Genomic DNA, 16,747 nt, shown 5'->3' on the forward strand with positions numbered 1-16,747 from the left:
CTCTCCTAGTATCTTTGCAGCTGTACCCTGTTATTTGTATTCCTATAAAGAAGAAAAACTGTCTGACATTGTGGTTTCCTTTTACAACTGGAGATGCAGATTAACGCTCTGTGGCAGAGCAGCCACCCCCATCTCTTTCCTCAGCCTCTAATTCAAGTCTCACTCACTACTTGAACTGAATGACATCACTCGAGACTGTGTTCAATCATAGCTACCCTACAGCTGTAATGGGGGATGGATTCCAGGGAATTTTTTGAAGGGCCCCCAAATTCACCACAGAGCCAGGGAGTTTTCACAAACAAGAAGACCTCAACAAGATTTGGATAAACATATTGTGTTGTTTTTTTAGCTTCCTAATTTACATACATTGTGTACCCCTATGGTATTAGTGATGTGCTATGACTGTGGATATGTTAGAATAAAGCAAAATGTGTGATGCTGGCTGCATTTTAAAGAGAGAATTATTACCCACAGTTAAACCACTAATGTACAATTAGTTAATGCATTTAGGGACAAAGACCCCAAATAGGCTACTGGAGATGTTTCTAATGAAAACTAAAATAAAGGTGTTTAAAAGAAACAATTGTTTGCATGCAGGGAAACCATAGGTGCCCTGTAAGCCAGAGAGCGGCAACCAAAATGTAAAAAAAAAAAAAAAAAAAGAAAGAAAGAAAACAGGGTGGTAACCTCATTTATAGGGGTGTAAATAATAATCGTTTTGTATCGATGCATCGATCCAAAAGCCGACGATCCGATGCATCGACACGTCCGCAAGATAATCGATTCATGTTTTTTTTTTTCCTGCGGTCTATTTTTATCCATTTACTCCTGGGCGTAATTCTCCCTCCCGTGCTGCGGTGCCGCTAAACCTATTTTGCCCTCCTACCGCGCTTCCTGGTTATACTCTTACAGCAGTTTGTTGCAGCAAGCTTCACACAGACATTTTTAAATTATGCTCAGTATTGAAGCGTGGTCTGGGCTACACGCAGTGGGTCTAGATACGGCCGAGGCGATGAGGAAGTGGGGGCGAGTTTAGTCCGACGACAGAGGGACAATGGGGCAAAAAGAGCGGAGATTCAGCTGGAAAAAGGCTCCCAGCGTTCTCGCGCACCTCGCTCTTCTAGCGGGTCAAACTTCACGAGTTGTTTTCCGCAATTTCGGTCATAAAAACAAAACAAGCCGGCCTCCTGTCTGCAGCACTGTTTGCGGTCTGTCGCTACCCGATCCGTACCGGTAGCACGATCCGTACCATCAGCTCATTTGCGCCTGCGCGAACAGAATAACTTCCGGGTCGCCAAAAAAATAATGTAATTACGGTACTGAAAAAACTTTATTTATATCCTTAAATAATTAAAGAATGCTAAACTACATCGTAAAGACAATATTGAAGACTTTTCTGGTAGAAATGGATGCTTTTTAAATTCAATCCATTGTATTGCTTGACGTAATTTTTTCTGGAATAAAAATCCAAATTTTCGGGAAATGTTCCCTTATCAATGAAAAACTGCAGGTCACGAAAGGTAGCAAATGAATCCATTGTGGGATCAGTACTGCTGGAGTGCATAGTTAAGTACAAAGTAAATCAAATATTTAAACAAATTTAAATATATACGCTGTGTGACGTATATTTGCGCATGCTCAGAGCAGCCAAAGTAACTATCACAAGGCGATAGAACTTTTTTATGTATTTCTGTTTTTTTATTTTTAGAAAATGCAATATTGACGAAAATACAAAGATATACAAAAAGAAACCCATGCCTCTAAAAAAAATACAAAAGAATAAAAAAGTAAGAAAAAGGAAATATTTCCACCGGAAGTTATTCTGTTTGCGCACGCGCAAATGAGCTGATGGTACGGATCGTGCTTCCGGTATGGATCGGGTAATGACACGGTCAGCTACAATCTGGGAGAGGAGCAGCGGAGCGTCTCTCAAGGGGGCGGTGACGCAACACTCTGGAGCCTTCTTCTTCTTCTTTTTTTTAATGGCGGTTGGCAAACAACTTATAGGTGCATTACCGCCACCTTTCAGAATGGAGTATGGACCAGACAAACTATTATATTCTCCCTAAAATACCCGTTCTTCTTAGAAAATTAAAAATACTACCAAAAACTACATCCCCAGATGACCTTTGAAACAATTCCCTTATATCTAGTTTATTTTTATTCCTGTCCAACTCTCTACACAACATCTCTCTTTCCTGAATATATTTATTACATTCTAAAAAAATATGTTGGACAGTTTCTCTGGAGCCGAGGTATTGCATTGAACTCATTACACTCATATTGTGCAGTATTTTTGCAGTATTTTTTGATGCAACTTTTCTACTTCTGTTATTTGCTGTTGTTTCTAAAGAAAATGCATAATGATATTACAGCTTTCATTGATTTATTTCAAACTTGAAACTTTGTTTAGCCTGTAAGGTGTAAAAAAAAAAAATAATAATAATTTAAAAAAAAATTAACCGATTAATCGATTAATCGAATCGAATCGTGGTGTATTCTTAAGTATCGAAAATAATCGAATCGTTGGGTCAGGAAATCGATACTGAATCGAATCGCCATGATGGATGTGATTTACACCCCTACTCATTTACTGACATTATTCTGGTGCAGGAAAGACTTGGTGAAATGGATGGCCTCAGGAGGTCAGAACATTAAGATGAAATCTTGGATCAACATGCTCAGTGGCTGTAAGCATATTGCCACACAAACAAGTCACCGAAGAGGTGCAAGGACAGCAAGATCATGGGTTTTTAAATTGCTATTACAGTCAAGATTTTAGACCCATTTTACATTTTTGGGAAGAGCTGAGTGTGTGTGTGAGCAAGGCAGCTTACTGTTACTGTTATCTGGAGAAATGGGCCAAAATTCCTGCAAACTATGAATAACTCGTGAGATGATATCAAAAACTCTTCTTCACTCATTTCATATACTTTAAAGAGCAATTCTATGACATAATAAAAAATTTGCTAAAAAAATGTACCTAATGTTTGTTATTCTGGCATATAGAGGGTAAAAGTTATTTTTAGTAATCCTTAGCATTCTAAAACAGGAAGTGTTTGTTTTACAGATCTGGTTTCAGCTGAGTTACAAAAAAAAACTTAAAGGGGGTTTAAAACAAAGGAAGATCGTATACTTTAGTCTGCCTGCAAAAGCTGCTTTTTAAAAAATGGTTAAAAAGTAAACAGAAAGATCTGATGATTTATGGTTTTCCAATATGTCCTTTATTAACCCACAGAATATTACAAAAAATAAGACAGAGGAGAATAAAATAACTAGGGCTGCAACTAACATTTATTTCACTAATCGATTAATATGCCGGTTTTTTCCCCCCGTTTAATCATCAGATAGCAACAGGTGCCTTAAAGAAGATTTTAGACCGAATTTAAACCAAGTGAAGCTAAAACTAGGCCACTTGAGGAGTTTTGGATACAACGCATTTACAGACAAAAATATTTTTTTCCATCTAAAAAGTGTTTTTATACTTTTACATTTTTACACAATTTGGCATAATTATTGCTATGAGTGGGTTTCTCTTTCTGCTAATGTTGTTTGTTAGAGTCTGTGTACTCCAATGAACAATTAATTGATTAATAAATTAGTTGCTGATCATTTCAATAATCAATCTCATAAATTGTTTCAGCCTTAAAAACAAGATCATTTTACAGTAAAATGTTCTTTGATTCAAGTCACAATATACTTTATGTTTTAATATAGTACCCTCTATCGCTGAACAAGTTTATCAAGACAAAAGTAAATAGGATATTGTTCCCTAAATATTTAACCATTTATACCGTAAATACCAGAATGAGAAATAAAATGTATTAAATATTTACCAATGTTTAGTTACAGAGAATTTGATTTTCTGAGAGATTTGTCAGTTATTCCCTCCAGTATCAGTGGCTAGTGGGCTGTGCTGAAACTTCCCATTGTTCCAATGTTAATAGCACACCCGGTTTCTGGGAAAGCCTGTCTAGGTCGGGGGTCACTACTGCTGAGACAAACAACCCTTTTGAGCCCAGCCTTACAGGTCATTGGGTATGAATTGTGTCGCTGCGATGTATTACTATTTGCTCTCATTCAACTGACATCTCAAAACTTGTAACGTCAGCTACTGGATCCTGCAGGCAGCCCCCTCCAACAGCCCTGGTTACTTACACCATCACACAATGTAATGAAGGCCAAAGCAGAGTCACAAGATACCAGCAGACTGAATCAAAGCAGCAGACAAGAAGCGCTTTGAGCCAGAGAGATGCTCTGAAATAACTGGAGTGTTTTCACTCATGAAGGCTACAATTAAGTTAATTTTCAAATCACTGCAGTTTTATGCACAACTTTTTACCCTTCACTTTTAGAAATGTACACAAACACAACCTCAGACTAGAAGCTTCAGGTAAGATGCTTAAACCATTTCCTTTGACTGCAGCATTAGATAAATCCTGGAAAGAAAAATTGTTTTTTTTTTTTTTTACAGTAATGCATCAACCCAGAGCTCCATTTCCATCCAATGTAATAATTCTTAATGCTAAAGATCATTTGAATATTTATAAACTACATCTTTTATAAGCGATTAATATAAATAAAGTGTTCGAAATGGGTGGCTTTTGTCACCACCCGATACGTACCACCAGCCCGTATGCTTATGCTAAACCAGAATACAGGTGCTGGTCATAAAATTAGAATATCATGAAAAAGTAGATTGATTTCAGTAATTCCATTTAAAAAGTGAAACTTGTATATTATATTCATACATTACATACAAACTCATATATTTCAGATGTTTATTTTGTTTAATTTTGATGATTACAAATGACAACAAATGAAAATCTCAAATTCATCATATCAGAAAATTAGAATATTGTGAAAAGGTTCAAAATTGATGGTCCCTTGTGCCACACTCTAATCAGCTAATTAACTCAAACCACCTGCAAAAGCCTTTAAATGGTCTTTCAGTCTAGTTCTATAGGCTACACAATCATTGGGAAGACTGCTGACTTGACAGTTGTCCAAAAGACGACCATCGACACCTTGCACAAGGAGGGCAAGACACAAAAGGTCATCGCTAAAGAGGCTGGCTGTTCACAGAGCTCAGTGTCCAAGCACATTAATAGAGAGGCGAAGGGAAGGAAAAGATGTGGTCGAAAAAAGTGTACAAGCAAGAGAGATAACCGCACCCTGGAGAGGATTGTGAAACAAAACCCATTCAAAAATGTGGGGGAGATTCACAAAGAGTGGACTGCAGCTGGAGTGAGTGCTTCAAGAACCACCACACACAGACGTATGAAAGACATGGGTTTCTGCTGTCGCATTCCTTGTGTCAAGCCACTCTTGAACCACAGACAGCGTCAGAAGCGTCTTGCCTAGGGCTGGGTATTGTTAAAAAAATTTCGGTTCCGGTACCAATACCGATACCTTCACTTCGATACCGGTTCCTGAACGATACTTTTTTCGATACCAGTTTTATAATATCAATTCGAAAAAAAAGAAAATTACACAACATAAAAAAGTACAAATCTTGAGTTTTATTTTAAGCTCTGTTTTTCCATTTACATTTTTCCTCTTACATAAAAAAATAAATAATTCAGTGTCTAATATTCACTGTTACATTGTGAGGACCTTTTTACTTAGCAGTTTTCCTTTAGAAAAATTACCATGTCTGACAAACAAGCCCGTTGAATGGGATCCTACTGAAAGCGCACCGCTGGTATGGGGGGGGTCTGAGCGGCTCCGACAGAAATATTGAAGGCAGGATGAACTGACTGCACTGATTACGTTTTCAGGTGGATTTTCCCACTTAAAAACATAATAAAACTACTTTATTCCCACTGATCACAGCAAATATAGCTGCAAGGCAAATAAAGGATAGAGTAGCTCCGCCCAACGCGCGTCTGACCCACTTCGCGACCGCGCAGCCAGAGCAGCAAAGCTTCTTCAGCAGCGCGTCAGAAGCTGGTACAAGCAGCAAAAAATGAAGCAGCAGACGAGATTTTGCTGCTCCTGCTGCATCCAGTTTGAAAGCAGCATGTTTCACTCCGCTCTGGCTTTGCTCTGCCCACGGGCTGCTGAGAGGAGGATGGTCGCGCTGGCTGCGGTCCGCTCTTCTTGCAGTCAAACACAGAGCGACTTTCTGCTCTTAAATTATTTCCGTGCACGATGTATTGCATTGTGCACTATTAGCATCAGTCTTAATAAAGTGAAGCCGCACTTTTGACCTGGGGGGCATTTTAAAGGGGTTCCGCGACGCTGCAACCAGTTCACAAAAGATACACATGAACCCTGGCTGTAGGTGTGACCACCAGTGTATTTTTCCTGGATGACGCAATCACCTTAAGTGTTCCAGCCAATCACCGAAACTTGGTACCGAAAGACGAGGCATGTTTCGATACTCTGTAGAACCGAAGGATTTCGGTCGGTACCATAAAAGTACCGAAGTTTCGGTACCCAGCCCTAGTCTTGCCTGGGCTAAAGAGAAACAGGACTGGACTGCTGGTGAGTGGTCCAAAGTCATGTTCTCTGATGAAAGTAAATTTTGCATTTCCTTTGGAAATCAAGGTCCCAGAGTCTGGAGGAAAAGAAGAGAGGCACTTCATCCACGTTGCTTGAAGTCCAGTGTAAAGTTTCCACAGTCAGTGATGGTTTGGGGTGCCATGTCATCTGCTGGTGTTGGTCCATTGTGTTTTCTGAGGTCCAGGGTCAACGCAGCCACATACCAGGAAGTTTTAGAGCACTTCATGCTTCCTGCAGCTGACCAACTTTTTGGAGATGCAGATTTCATTTTCCAACAGGACTTGGCACCTGCACACAGTGCCAAAGCTACCAGTACCTGGTTGAAGGACCATGGTATCCCTGTTCTTAATTGGCCAGCAAACTCTCCTGACCTTAACCCCATAGAAAATCTATGGGGTATTGTGAAGAAGAAGATGCAATACACCAGACCCAACAATTCAGAAGAGCTAAAAGCCACTATTAGAGCAACCTGGGCTATCATAACACCTGAGCAGTGCCACAGACTGATCGACTCCATGCCACGCCGCATTGCTGCAGTAATACAGGCCAAAGGAGGCCCAACTAAATACTGAGTGCTGTACATGCTCATACTTTTCATGTTCATACTTTTCAGTTGGCCAACATTTCTATAAATCCTTTGTTTTTATTGGTCTTCAGTAATATTCTAATTTTCTGATATGATGAATTTGAGATTTTCATTTGTTGTCATTTGTAATCATCAAAATTAAACAAAATAAACATCTGAAATATATGAGTTTGTATGTAATGTATGAATATAATATACAAGTTTCACTTTTTAAATGGAATTACTGAAATCAATCTACTTTTTCATGATATTCTAATTTTATGACCAGCACCTGTACATCTGGGTCACCATAGATACCGCTTTATAGGAAAAAACAACAACAAAATAAATGACAAAACTTCCTCTAGATATAAAGAAAAAGTCTGTTCAGAAAGGAGTAAGCAATAGGTCATTATTTATACCTAAAACTAATACATTTGCAATGATTTAATGAATTTAGCATTAATCAGCCAAAAAAAAATAAAATAAATTGTTGCCATTACTGAGTACAGGAAGAGCGATTTTTGCCCAAATATAGTAACACCTCACTCCTGATGTCTTCCAGCAGTGACGTCACAGTGCGGTATGCCGAAGCCATTCTCCCCACTTTACAAGCAAAATCAATAGGAACTACTTGACATATCTGCAATCAACAACAATTATTCAAGAATTATTTAAGAGAGGCCTTCACCATTGAAAACCGTCACCGGTTCATGATTGGACTGCCAACTAGAAGAGGAAAGATTTTCCATTGAACTTCTGGCCAGAGAAAATGTCATACTTAAAGCACTTTCAGAAGTTTGTATTCTAAATGTGACCGGACTTTTCCTTTAAAAGGTTAATAACTTTTCAGAGAGAATAAATGCATTTCACCCTTTCTGTTACATCACTTGTCTGTATGACATCTGTCCAGAAAATTGGATCCTACTCTACTTCCGGCAGCACATATTTTTTTAGCTTTAAAATGGGTAATGATTGTAGCACTTTGAATTTTAATGTTTGAATTTTGTTGTACTTTCAAACTGTATAGTGCATAATATAAAGAGAACTAAAATACAGATAAAAATTGTGTAATATAATCAGATTTTTTAGGTCTCTGATCAGTTCTGATGATGACATCAGAAGCAATATAACAGAGAGGATATAAAACTCATCCAATTCTCTTGGAAAAGTCCTAAACTGTTTTAACACAATGTAGTTTATCATTTTTTGATGATTAAAGGATAAAAATAAGTACTTTCAGTACTGTAATTAAATAATTAATGGTGACCTGGATGAATATCTGGTTCTAGGTGTGCAAAAAAGCTTACGGTATGAATTGTACTTGCACCAACTATTGTGTGGTACTTGTGACAGGTCTTATCAAAAAGCAACCATGGCAAAGCATTTTAGCCAACTATATGAAACTATATAATATTGAGTATAAGTAACAGATTAACGCATAAACTTGGCTGAACATCTGTTTACTTAGATGATAATGCAGATAAAAAGCAAGCTATAAGTCTAAAGGAAATATTTGATCTCCATTTACAACCAGGAGTTTGCGGTGAGATTTCAATACACCTAAGATGGACTTAAGGTTTTACAATGGTCTTTTTTTTTTAACCACAGAAGTCACAGCCTTCCCCATCACGGGTACCCCATTAGATTTTTAAATCAGCCAACTCAAACTGGTGCACTACTAGATAAGAAATCTAATAAACACAAAAGCTGTAGCCTGATAAACCAAACTCAATGTGAGATTAAACATGTAATTTAACCAAACTTGCAGGCAAAAATTATTTTGGCTGCTGACGGGTGGGGCTAGTTTATTAGGCTACAAAAGCTCTTGATGTTCTCCAACATTTGTCACAATGAACTCTGCATTTTCAACAGATACTTTGAAAAAGCAGATATATTATGCCTATAGCATGCACTAGTTAAATTAAACTAAATTAATTGCTAAAAGGTATCAACAACCTCACAAAAATAGCTCAGCGCCCTGTTGATTGCTCAGTTATTGTCTCCTAAAAATTTTTAAATATTGGCAAGAAGTTACAATCGGAAAATAGCAACCAAACAGTTGCCAGGGAGGTTATTCAGATCAATGACTCCTACTAAATATTCCCGGGTAATTTTGCTTAAATAAATAGTGATTAATAATTTCAGTTTGCACCATTTGCCAACTTGTGTCAACTATGTTAAATTAGTAATAACCTTCTCAAACTTAGGCAGAAGCACGCAGATTACCAGTGTGTGGATAAGAGGAAGACAGAAGAATAACAATGCAAAATATGGAGTTAATAATGGTAATTACCTGGGTTTCATCATGTACAGTAATTGGTAACAATTGAGAGGTGTAGAGGAGAGTGGAAATAGGTTGGAGTAAAGGAAGAAATTAATCAGGGATGACTTGTAAAAGAAATGAAGCTGTGAAAATGAAATAAAAATGTTTGAAAGTTGTAGATGTGAATTTTAGGTAAGAGACCAAAAATAAGGATATAGAGCTGAATATGAACATGGGATATTTTAAGATTTTAAACCAAGAATCATCTTCCCTCCAGCTGATACACTCTTGTCATATTAATATGGTTTCAACCAAAAGATGGTCTGGTCCACGAAGCTGAAGCTAATGACAAATCTGAGAGGACAGATAAGAAAAGTGGATTTCTATAATCTTAAAAAAGCTCATATTAAAAACCACAGCAGTTAAAGCGAACCTTTACACCAAACAATAGGTTATAAAATAGCATTTGCATGAATCACTCTGACGTTTTAGAGGTAGGAGTTGTTTAAAGAAAGTAGAAGTCAAATTTGGACTTTGCCCTTCTTTAAATAGCAGAGGTGTTAAGCCTGAACAAAATACTGACCATGTAGATCCGCTGTTTATTAGAACTGACAAAAAACTAATTCTTTAATCATTATTGGCACAAAGAAAATTACAGAGAGGTAATGTATGAGATTGTGAGAGGAAGATAACCAGGGTTATAGAGACATAGCCGGAAATTTTTTATAAGGGTGGCCAGGCAATAACCAATGCACACTGAGGAGTAGCCACCCCTGCAGGGTTAGGGATGGAAAAAGGGAGTAAAAAAAAAAAGGGAGTAGGTAAAAAGAGGAAATTACATAGAACTGATCTTCATTTTCTCATAACACCAATTTGAACCAATAAAATAAAAGTTGGCAGGAAGTGAATGAACCCCATGCATAAAAGCTTTAAGGAATATGATGGGCTAAACACTTGTCTGCAGCGTGGATAATTAGGTAAATTTAGATATAAACGACCATGGGTGGTTCTAGACAGGGGCCAACGGGGGCCAGTGCCCCTGTAGATCATGTCCTGGCCCCTGTACTGAAAAAAATAATACTTAAAAAGAAATTCTAATGATGATATGTACAGGAACAGACGTGGTTACTGATAGGTTCTTTTTCTTTACAAATGATGTTTTACTAATTATTTAAAGCTACAGTGTGTAATTTTCAGCGACATCTAACGTCCAGATTGCAGACCGCAGCAACATGAACATCTCCCCCCCACCGCTTCTCCCCCCAACAGTACGGCGAGCGTTACGGGACAAAATGTCTTCCACGACGTCCGCATCACCTACCTTCTCAAGTGATGAGGTTTGTTTACATAGATAATTTTACAGATAGTATTTCATTAGTGTGTGTAGGGTATAGATTTCATGTAGACTTAAGATAATAAATATACCCGTTATTTTTTCTACATCGTTGTGACGTTTTGGTGAGCTGCTTTGCATGGTGATATAAACAGACAAAGTAATTGTAGTCATTAGTTTAACAGCGAGATTGTGTTTGCTGGAAGAATATATATTCCCCGTTTACAGAGTCCAAGTCTTGCTTGTGGCACGGGGGTTACAAGGCGAGGAAGAGGGCAGAGAGGCCGGGGTGGGCGTGCAGCGAGGGCCAGGCGAGGGAGAGGTGCCAGCGGGGTGATTGGAGCAGAGGAGGAAAGGCTTGAAGATCTCCAAATGAGCCGGAGAGAAGTAACCGTGGTATATATCCAGAAAATTATTTTACAGAAAATTACTGAATCATTACCTGTGAAACGTCAGGGACGTTGCTGAATAAGTATACTGGAGAGTAACAGCATCATCACGCAGCATGTTATTGTCAGTGATGGGCAGTAGCGCCGCTACATGTAGCGAAGCTATTAGTTTAACTACATTTTCCAGTAGCTTCACCGTAGCGTCGCTGCTTTATTTATCAAGTAACTTTCCTGTAGCGACGTTATTGTTTTGATCAAGTAGCGACGCAGCGTCCACAAACGCTACAAAATCCAGGGCAAAACTTAGAAATGAAACCAGGTTTTCTATTTTGAAACAACAATCAGCCACAAGCTACTGTAAATAGCAGTTTCAGCTGACGCTCTTATAAGTGGCGTAGTAGCGGAGGCACACTCAGTAGAGTTAAACAAGCGCACCCTTTCCGAGGCTGTCGTTCTATTGGCTGGAAAGGTTGCTAGGCAACGATCCAACTGCAGTCTGAGAGAGCAAAACAAATCCGCAAGCAGAGCCTACGGGTTTGCGAGCGTAACAGAGCGCGGTTTGTGCGCGAAGAAAAGGAGGCAAGCGAGAGGAGAAAATATCTGTGCAAGAAGGGTTAAATCTGAGAGAAGAAACAAAGAGAGAAGAGAAAATATTTGAGAGAGAGCGCATGTTTTGAGTGTGAGCATTATAAGTTTTGAGAGCAAGAAGATGAAATTCTTTTCTCAAATTGAAATGATGTGCTCTTGCATTATGGCAGGATAATTCTCCCATATCTATGTGCCACTAAGATACTCTGATTAGAGAGCAGTAGTGAAACTTCCATATTGTGTTTTCATGGCCTAGTTTACCTGACAGGATGTTTACATAAATCTGTTTTTAGGCTTTGCACAGACAAGATGTTTTTATTTATGGAGGAACAGCTCTACCGTATATAAAATAAATACATAAATAAATAAATGCTCAATAAATAAATAAATAAGCATTCAATTAATTGCCTCCAAAAATACAATGAATAAATATGTAGGTAGAAATTAAATTAAATGGTGAGACATATATATATGTATCTCTTAATTAGCTTCTTTATTTTTTCACCTTCTTTTGTAAACAATTTTGTTTGTTACTTGAATCAACTGTTTAATTGAGGTCTTTTGTAGGGTTTTGTTTTCCCTAGAGATGTCCATTGAATGCAAACTCATAGCCATGTCTCGGTGTGTAGAACACTACACAGTACCTTTAATTTGGTTCTAATAACAGCAGATTGTTTACTAGTTTGTCTACTAGTAATTACTTTAGTTTTTATTTTAATATGCTGATCATAAAGCAATGTTTACACTGTGATATGTCATTGGCTGATCTTTAATAAATATTTTAACTAGTGTGTCAGACTCATTTTGAATTGACATTAGGTTGGTACAACGTTAAGTAGCTTCTGATGTAGTTAAGCTACTTTTAACACATTAGTGTAACTTAGCTTGCTATAATTCTTTAGGTGGTAGCTGTTGTGTAGTGAAGCTTAATTTATTGTTGAGTAGCTGATAGCTTAGCTCACTACACTGGACAAGTAGCTTGCCCAACACTGGTTATTGTAATGGGCGATCTCGCAATCGCTAGTTTGTTGGCTCTGCGCTGCCGTAGCGCAAAGATGTCTGCCTCCATGGCTGCGAGACCCGCTCCTATGTAATTATAAATAACGAATTCTAAGGCAATGCAAATATTAAGGTTAAGAGGCTGAGCTCGTAGATGATGATAAAATAACATAGTTATGTATAATATATTACATTTCTGACTGTATATCCCTGTAATTATTACACACTGTAGCTTTAAAAAGAATAAGGTGATAGCTTCAGTGGGATTGAGATAGGTTCCCAGTTTTTATCTGCAAAATCTTTTTTTTTTTAAGCAAATAAAAAAAATACTCTAATTTTTACAGCTGAATTTATCAGTTTTTCGAGAGTTCCAATTCAGATTTCATAGAAAATGGTAATTTGAACTTAAATTAAGTGAAAAATATGTAAAATTCCTAAATTACGAATGTACATTGACCTCATATGAAATAGAATTTTAATTAAACCAAATTGAATAGAAATTACACTTCTTGAATCCCTTGCCCTGTTTTTTTTTTTCTTTCTGTGCCCCCATGAAAACACACTGCTCCCCTCCTAGCCCCCCTGGTGTATTTGGTCTAGAACAGCCACTGCAAGCGAGTAAAACATTTCCAGCATTTTGAAACCTCTGCCTCGATCATGTACGTGATAGACCAGCAACAACCCCAGACTTATGTCTGGATTAATGTGACAGTAACCATGACAGCTACTAGCAAACATTTGGTTGACAAAGACACTGCAGATAAACAGGAGCAGCTACAGTCATTAACCCCCCACCCAAACAAAAATATATATTCAAAACAAACGTTTTCAGCTGAACCACAACAGCTAGCAAAGCTAACGCTTCGTTTGACCTTAAAATTAACCGATATTATTCAGCACACCTTTGAAAAATAAACGTCAGTGTAAATACAACAGCTCGGTTTTTCCATGAGGTACATATATTTTTTTCTTAAATCCAAGTCTGAAAGGTAGGAGACACTCACCTCCACCTCCGGGGGTTTGAGCGATCAATAAAGCCTCTGGTTGTCACCTACAGTAACGTTAGCAGGTCTGCACACACCCCACCACGTTTCCACGGTACGTTCACGCCGTGGGTCAGTCGGTTTCGGTGGTTAAACGCCGCCCCATTTTTTTTTCTTTACCTCATATGGAAAAGTCGCTGGTTTCTTTTAACTGTTATCGCAACTGCTGTATTTCCTTTGTCTTCTGTTATTAAATCCAGGTGTGTCGCTAGCTGTCTAGATTTTACAACTTTTTTCCCCCCTCTTTTAGCTGACCTTCCTGTTCGAGCTTCCGCATAGCCTATCATCAGTGTCCATCGCTCTTTATGGATATGGCAGGCCGTTTATGTATATTATTTGATACCTAGGATCCTTTTTTGCTCACTAGTTCTAAACATTTCTAGTTATAATAGAAAGTCATCTAATCACACTACCTCAATATGTTCCTGCAACAGTAAAACAACAACTGTAGTTTTAAAGCCTTTGTCATCTAGTAATATATTTGTGCTACATGTAGATGAAATTAAATTAAATTCAGTTTATTTATATAGCGCCAATTCACAACACATGTCATCTCAAGGCACTTTACAGTTCACCAGATCATACAGTCAAATTGATTCAAAGTTTTCTAAGGAAAACCAGTTGATTGCATCAACTCATTGAGAATGCAATCTCACACTAAGCATGCTTGAAGCGACAGTGGAGAGAAAAAAATTCCTTTTAACAGAATGAAAGCTCCAGCAGAACCAGCAGAAATGCTACCTTTGCATCGATCAGGACCCAGATGAAGGGTGAATGTGTTGTGAGGATGTTAAAGCACATCCTTCTTAATTCTAAGAACTGTAATCCTTCAGAATAAAAAAAAAAAAAAAAAACAATACTATTTTTAGATCTTGGAGAAACTAAATAGACAAGAGGTGGTTCTTATACGGGAAAATGGCTCACTACTCAGGGCAGCATTACCTGAGGAGCAGCATGACCATATATATATAAAAAAGGTATGTCCCTCATACATTAAACAACTTTAAAGAAAAAACTATGAAAATATAGCTGTATAGTGCAGGTGGCTAATGATGCTTTAATGGGTTTCTGATTAATTTGGCTGTAGTCTAAATGGCATTTTTTGTCATATTTAAAAGATTTTATCATATCTGGTTCTCTAGTTTGGTCCATTGCTTAACAACTGTATCAAAAAACATGTTAGTTGGGACTTTATTAAGTCTATTGTGCATTAAAAGTTCTACTACTTAAAAAAGTAACAAGTTAAAATTTTTCTACCTTGTTTGAGCAAATGTCTAAATGAGTGGAGGCTAGGAGCAAGCCATGCAGTAATATGAACATTTACACAAATGGCTTGCCCAAGATGTAGGCTCACTGCATGTTCAGATAGTTTATATTCACTAAAAAGACAAGAGTCTAAGGAGCACGACCCACCACCAGCAGCCATCTGTGAGGCATTTTCTGTTACAGTAAACGCTGCCTGGATATGAAGCCAAAGTGCCTGCCATACCCCAAAGATGACATTTCACAAATGTATTCATAACCTGAAATCTGCACCATCTTGATGCAGTCCAAAGACTTTACCTTATTAGGTAACCTGTTGTAGTCATATCCATAAACAGCAGTTACTATTTGAATTAATAATTCACAGCAGAATTACTTACCCTGTTATAACAGCTGCAGTATGGATCTTCTTTTAACTTCCCCTCTCTCTTCCTTTTGTTCTTTTTCCCCCTTCTCGGCCCAGAATGAGTAAGAGCTTTGAGGTTGTGTCTGCAACGCTAACTTCTCTTTCTCTCTTCCACTCTGCTGCTATTAGACCCTCCCCCTGTGCTTTTCAGCTTGGAAAAGGAATGACACCATCCTCCCAAACAAGTTCTTTCTCGTCCGACTTTGGCCCAGGACTTGTGTATCTCTGTGTAAACAGCGGCCCTCTATCTCTCCTTCTCTCCCTGTTTCTGTATATGTGTTCATAAACGGTTCAGTCAGACCCCCCCCCACACACACACACACTTCTTCTTCTCCTGCAGCTCTCTCCTTTCTCTCTGGATTCTTGCAGCATTCTTCATTCAATGACATCAACCCTTTTACCTCTCCATGTAAGGTCAGGCCAGGGGAATGAGGGAGCCCAGAGAGGGGGAGATAATGGGGACTTGATTAGATACAGACTCAGAAAATGGTCAGGGGTTTGAACAAAAAGAGGTACAATGGCTAAAAAAAGTATGTTCCACCGAAGCTTGACTGTGGAAACTGCTTTTTATTTCACTTTCAATACATTTTGGCATTTCAATCTGAGAGGCCACCCTCTGTGTGATTGATACTGACTAACTACTCTTACGCATGGTACTGCATTACACCCTTCAGGTTCTTTCCTATCATAAGAGTGTTGTCACCTTAAGCCTGGTGTTAATGTGAGACACCACCCATCCTGTAAGCCAGCCATATGTCTGGTTTTATATCCTACTCACACACCTCACATCCGTTTTTTACTCATCTGGCCACCACCTTTGATTGCTATTGCCTGTCATAGGTGTCGTCATTGCTTGTTCAGAATAGGAAACCTGCTTTAACATGGTGGTGAGTGAAGCTTCATAAAACAATCAGTAATTATTTCAGGTAACAGTGGAAATAGAAATACTTCTTACTTTTTATATGCTGTCCTGCAGTTCATGAATGCTGGGGGGTTAGTAACAAGAAAGATTAAGCAATCCGGTATCAAGTGCCCTACACACGACCTACCACAGACAACAAGCACAGCTCCAAAGATGGAGATATTGGGAAATCCATATGATATAGATTAACTATACATAGAGTGAAAAATTTCAAGCCATTTTCTCATAATTTATGCTAGTATGCCTTACATAAAATAAAAATTCAATGCTCTATATTTCAGTAGATTTAACTACATATTATCAATACAAAATCGATATTTCAAACAAGAATTTTAATTTTCTGAAAAGTTTGTTTATTTCCATGCACTAAAACTCCTCATTTTGGGATCATTTTGCATTAATTACCATCTGTTTAGAGGTGATCAGTTTTTGGTTCTGCAGATGTGTAGCAGAGGCCCAGATTTAT

At 38.0% G+C, this 16,747-nt stretch overlaps 1 protein-coding gene across 2 annotated transcripts in view; it reads right to left on the minus strand.

The window, feature by feature from the left end:
- The window catches only part of zyx (zyxin), a 30,496-nt gene extending 14,876 nt beyond the window's left edge, over positions 1-15,620 (minus strand). Inside the window, exon 1 of one of the 2 annotated variants that reach the window (XM_038284542.1) lies at positions 15,334-15,620. The gene's annotated coding sequence lies outside the window, so the exon portion shown is untranslated. Of the gene's footprint in view, positions 1-13,651; positions 13,985-15,333 lie in introns of those variants that run through there. The other variant, XM_038284543.1, reaches the window with a different exon arrangement.
- Positions 15,621-16,747: the final 1,127 nt, after the last annotated feature.

Source organism: Cyprinodon tularosa, unplaced genomic scaffold, assembly GCF_016077235.1.
Source record: "Cyprinodon tularosa strain WSP-4 unplaced genomic scaffold, ASM1607723v1 ctg2, whole genome shotgun sequence".
Lineage (NCBI taxonomy): Eukaryota > Metazoa > Chordata > Actinopteri > Cyprinodontiformes > Cyprinodontidae > Cyprinodon > Cyprinodon tularosa.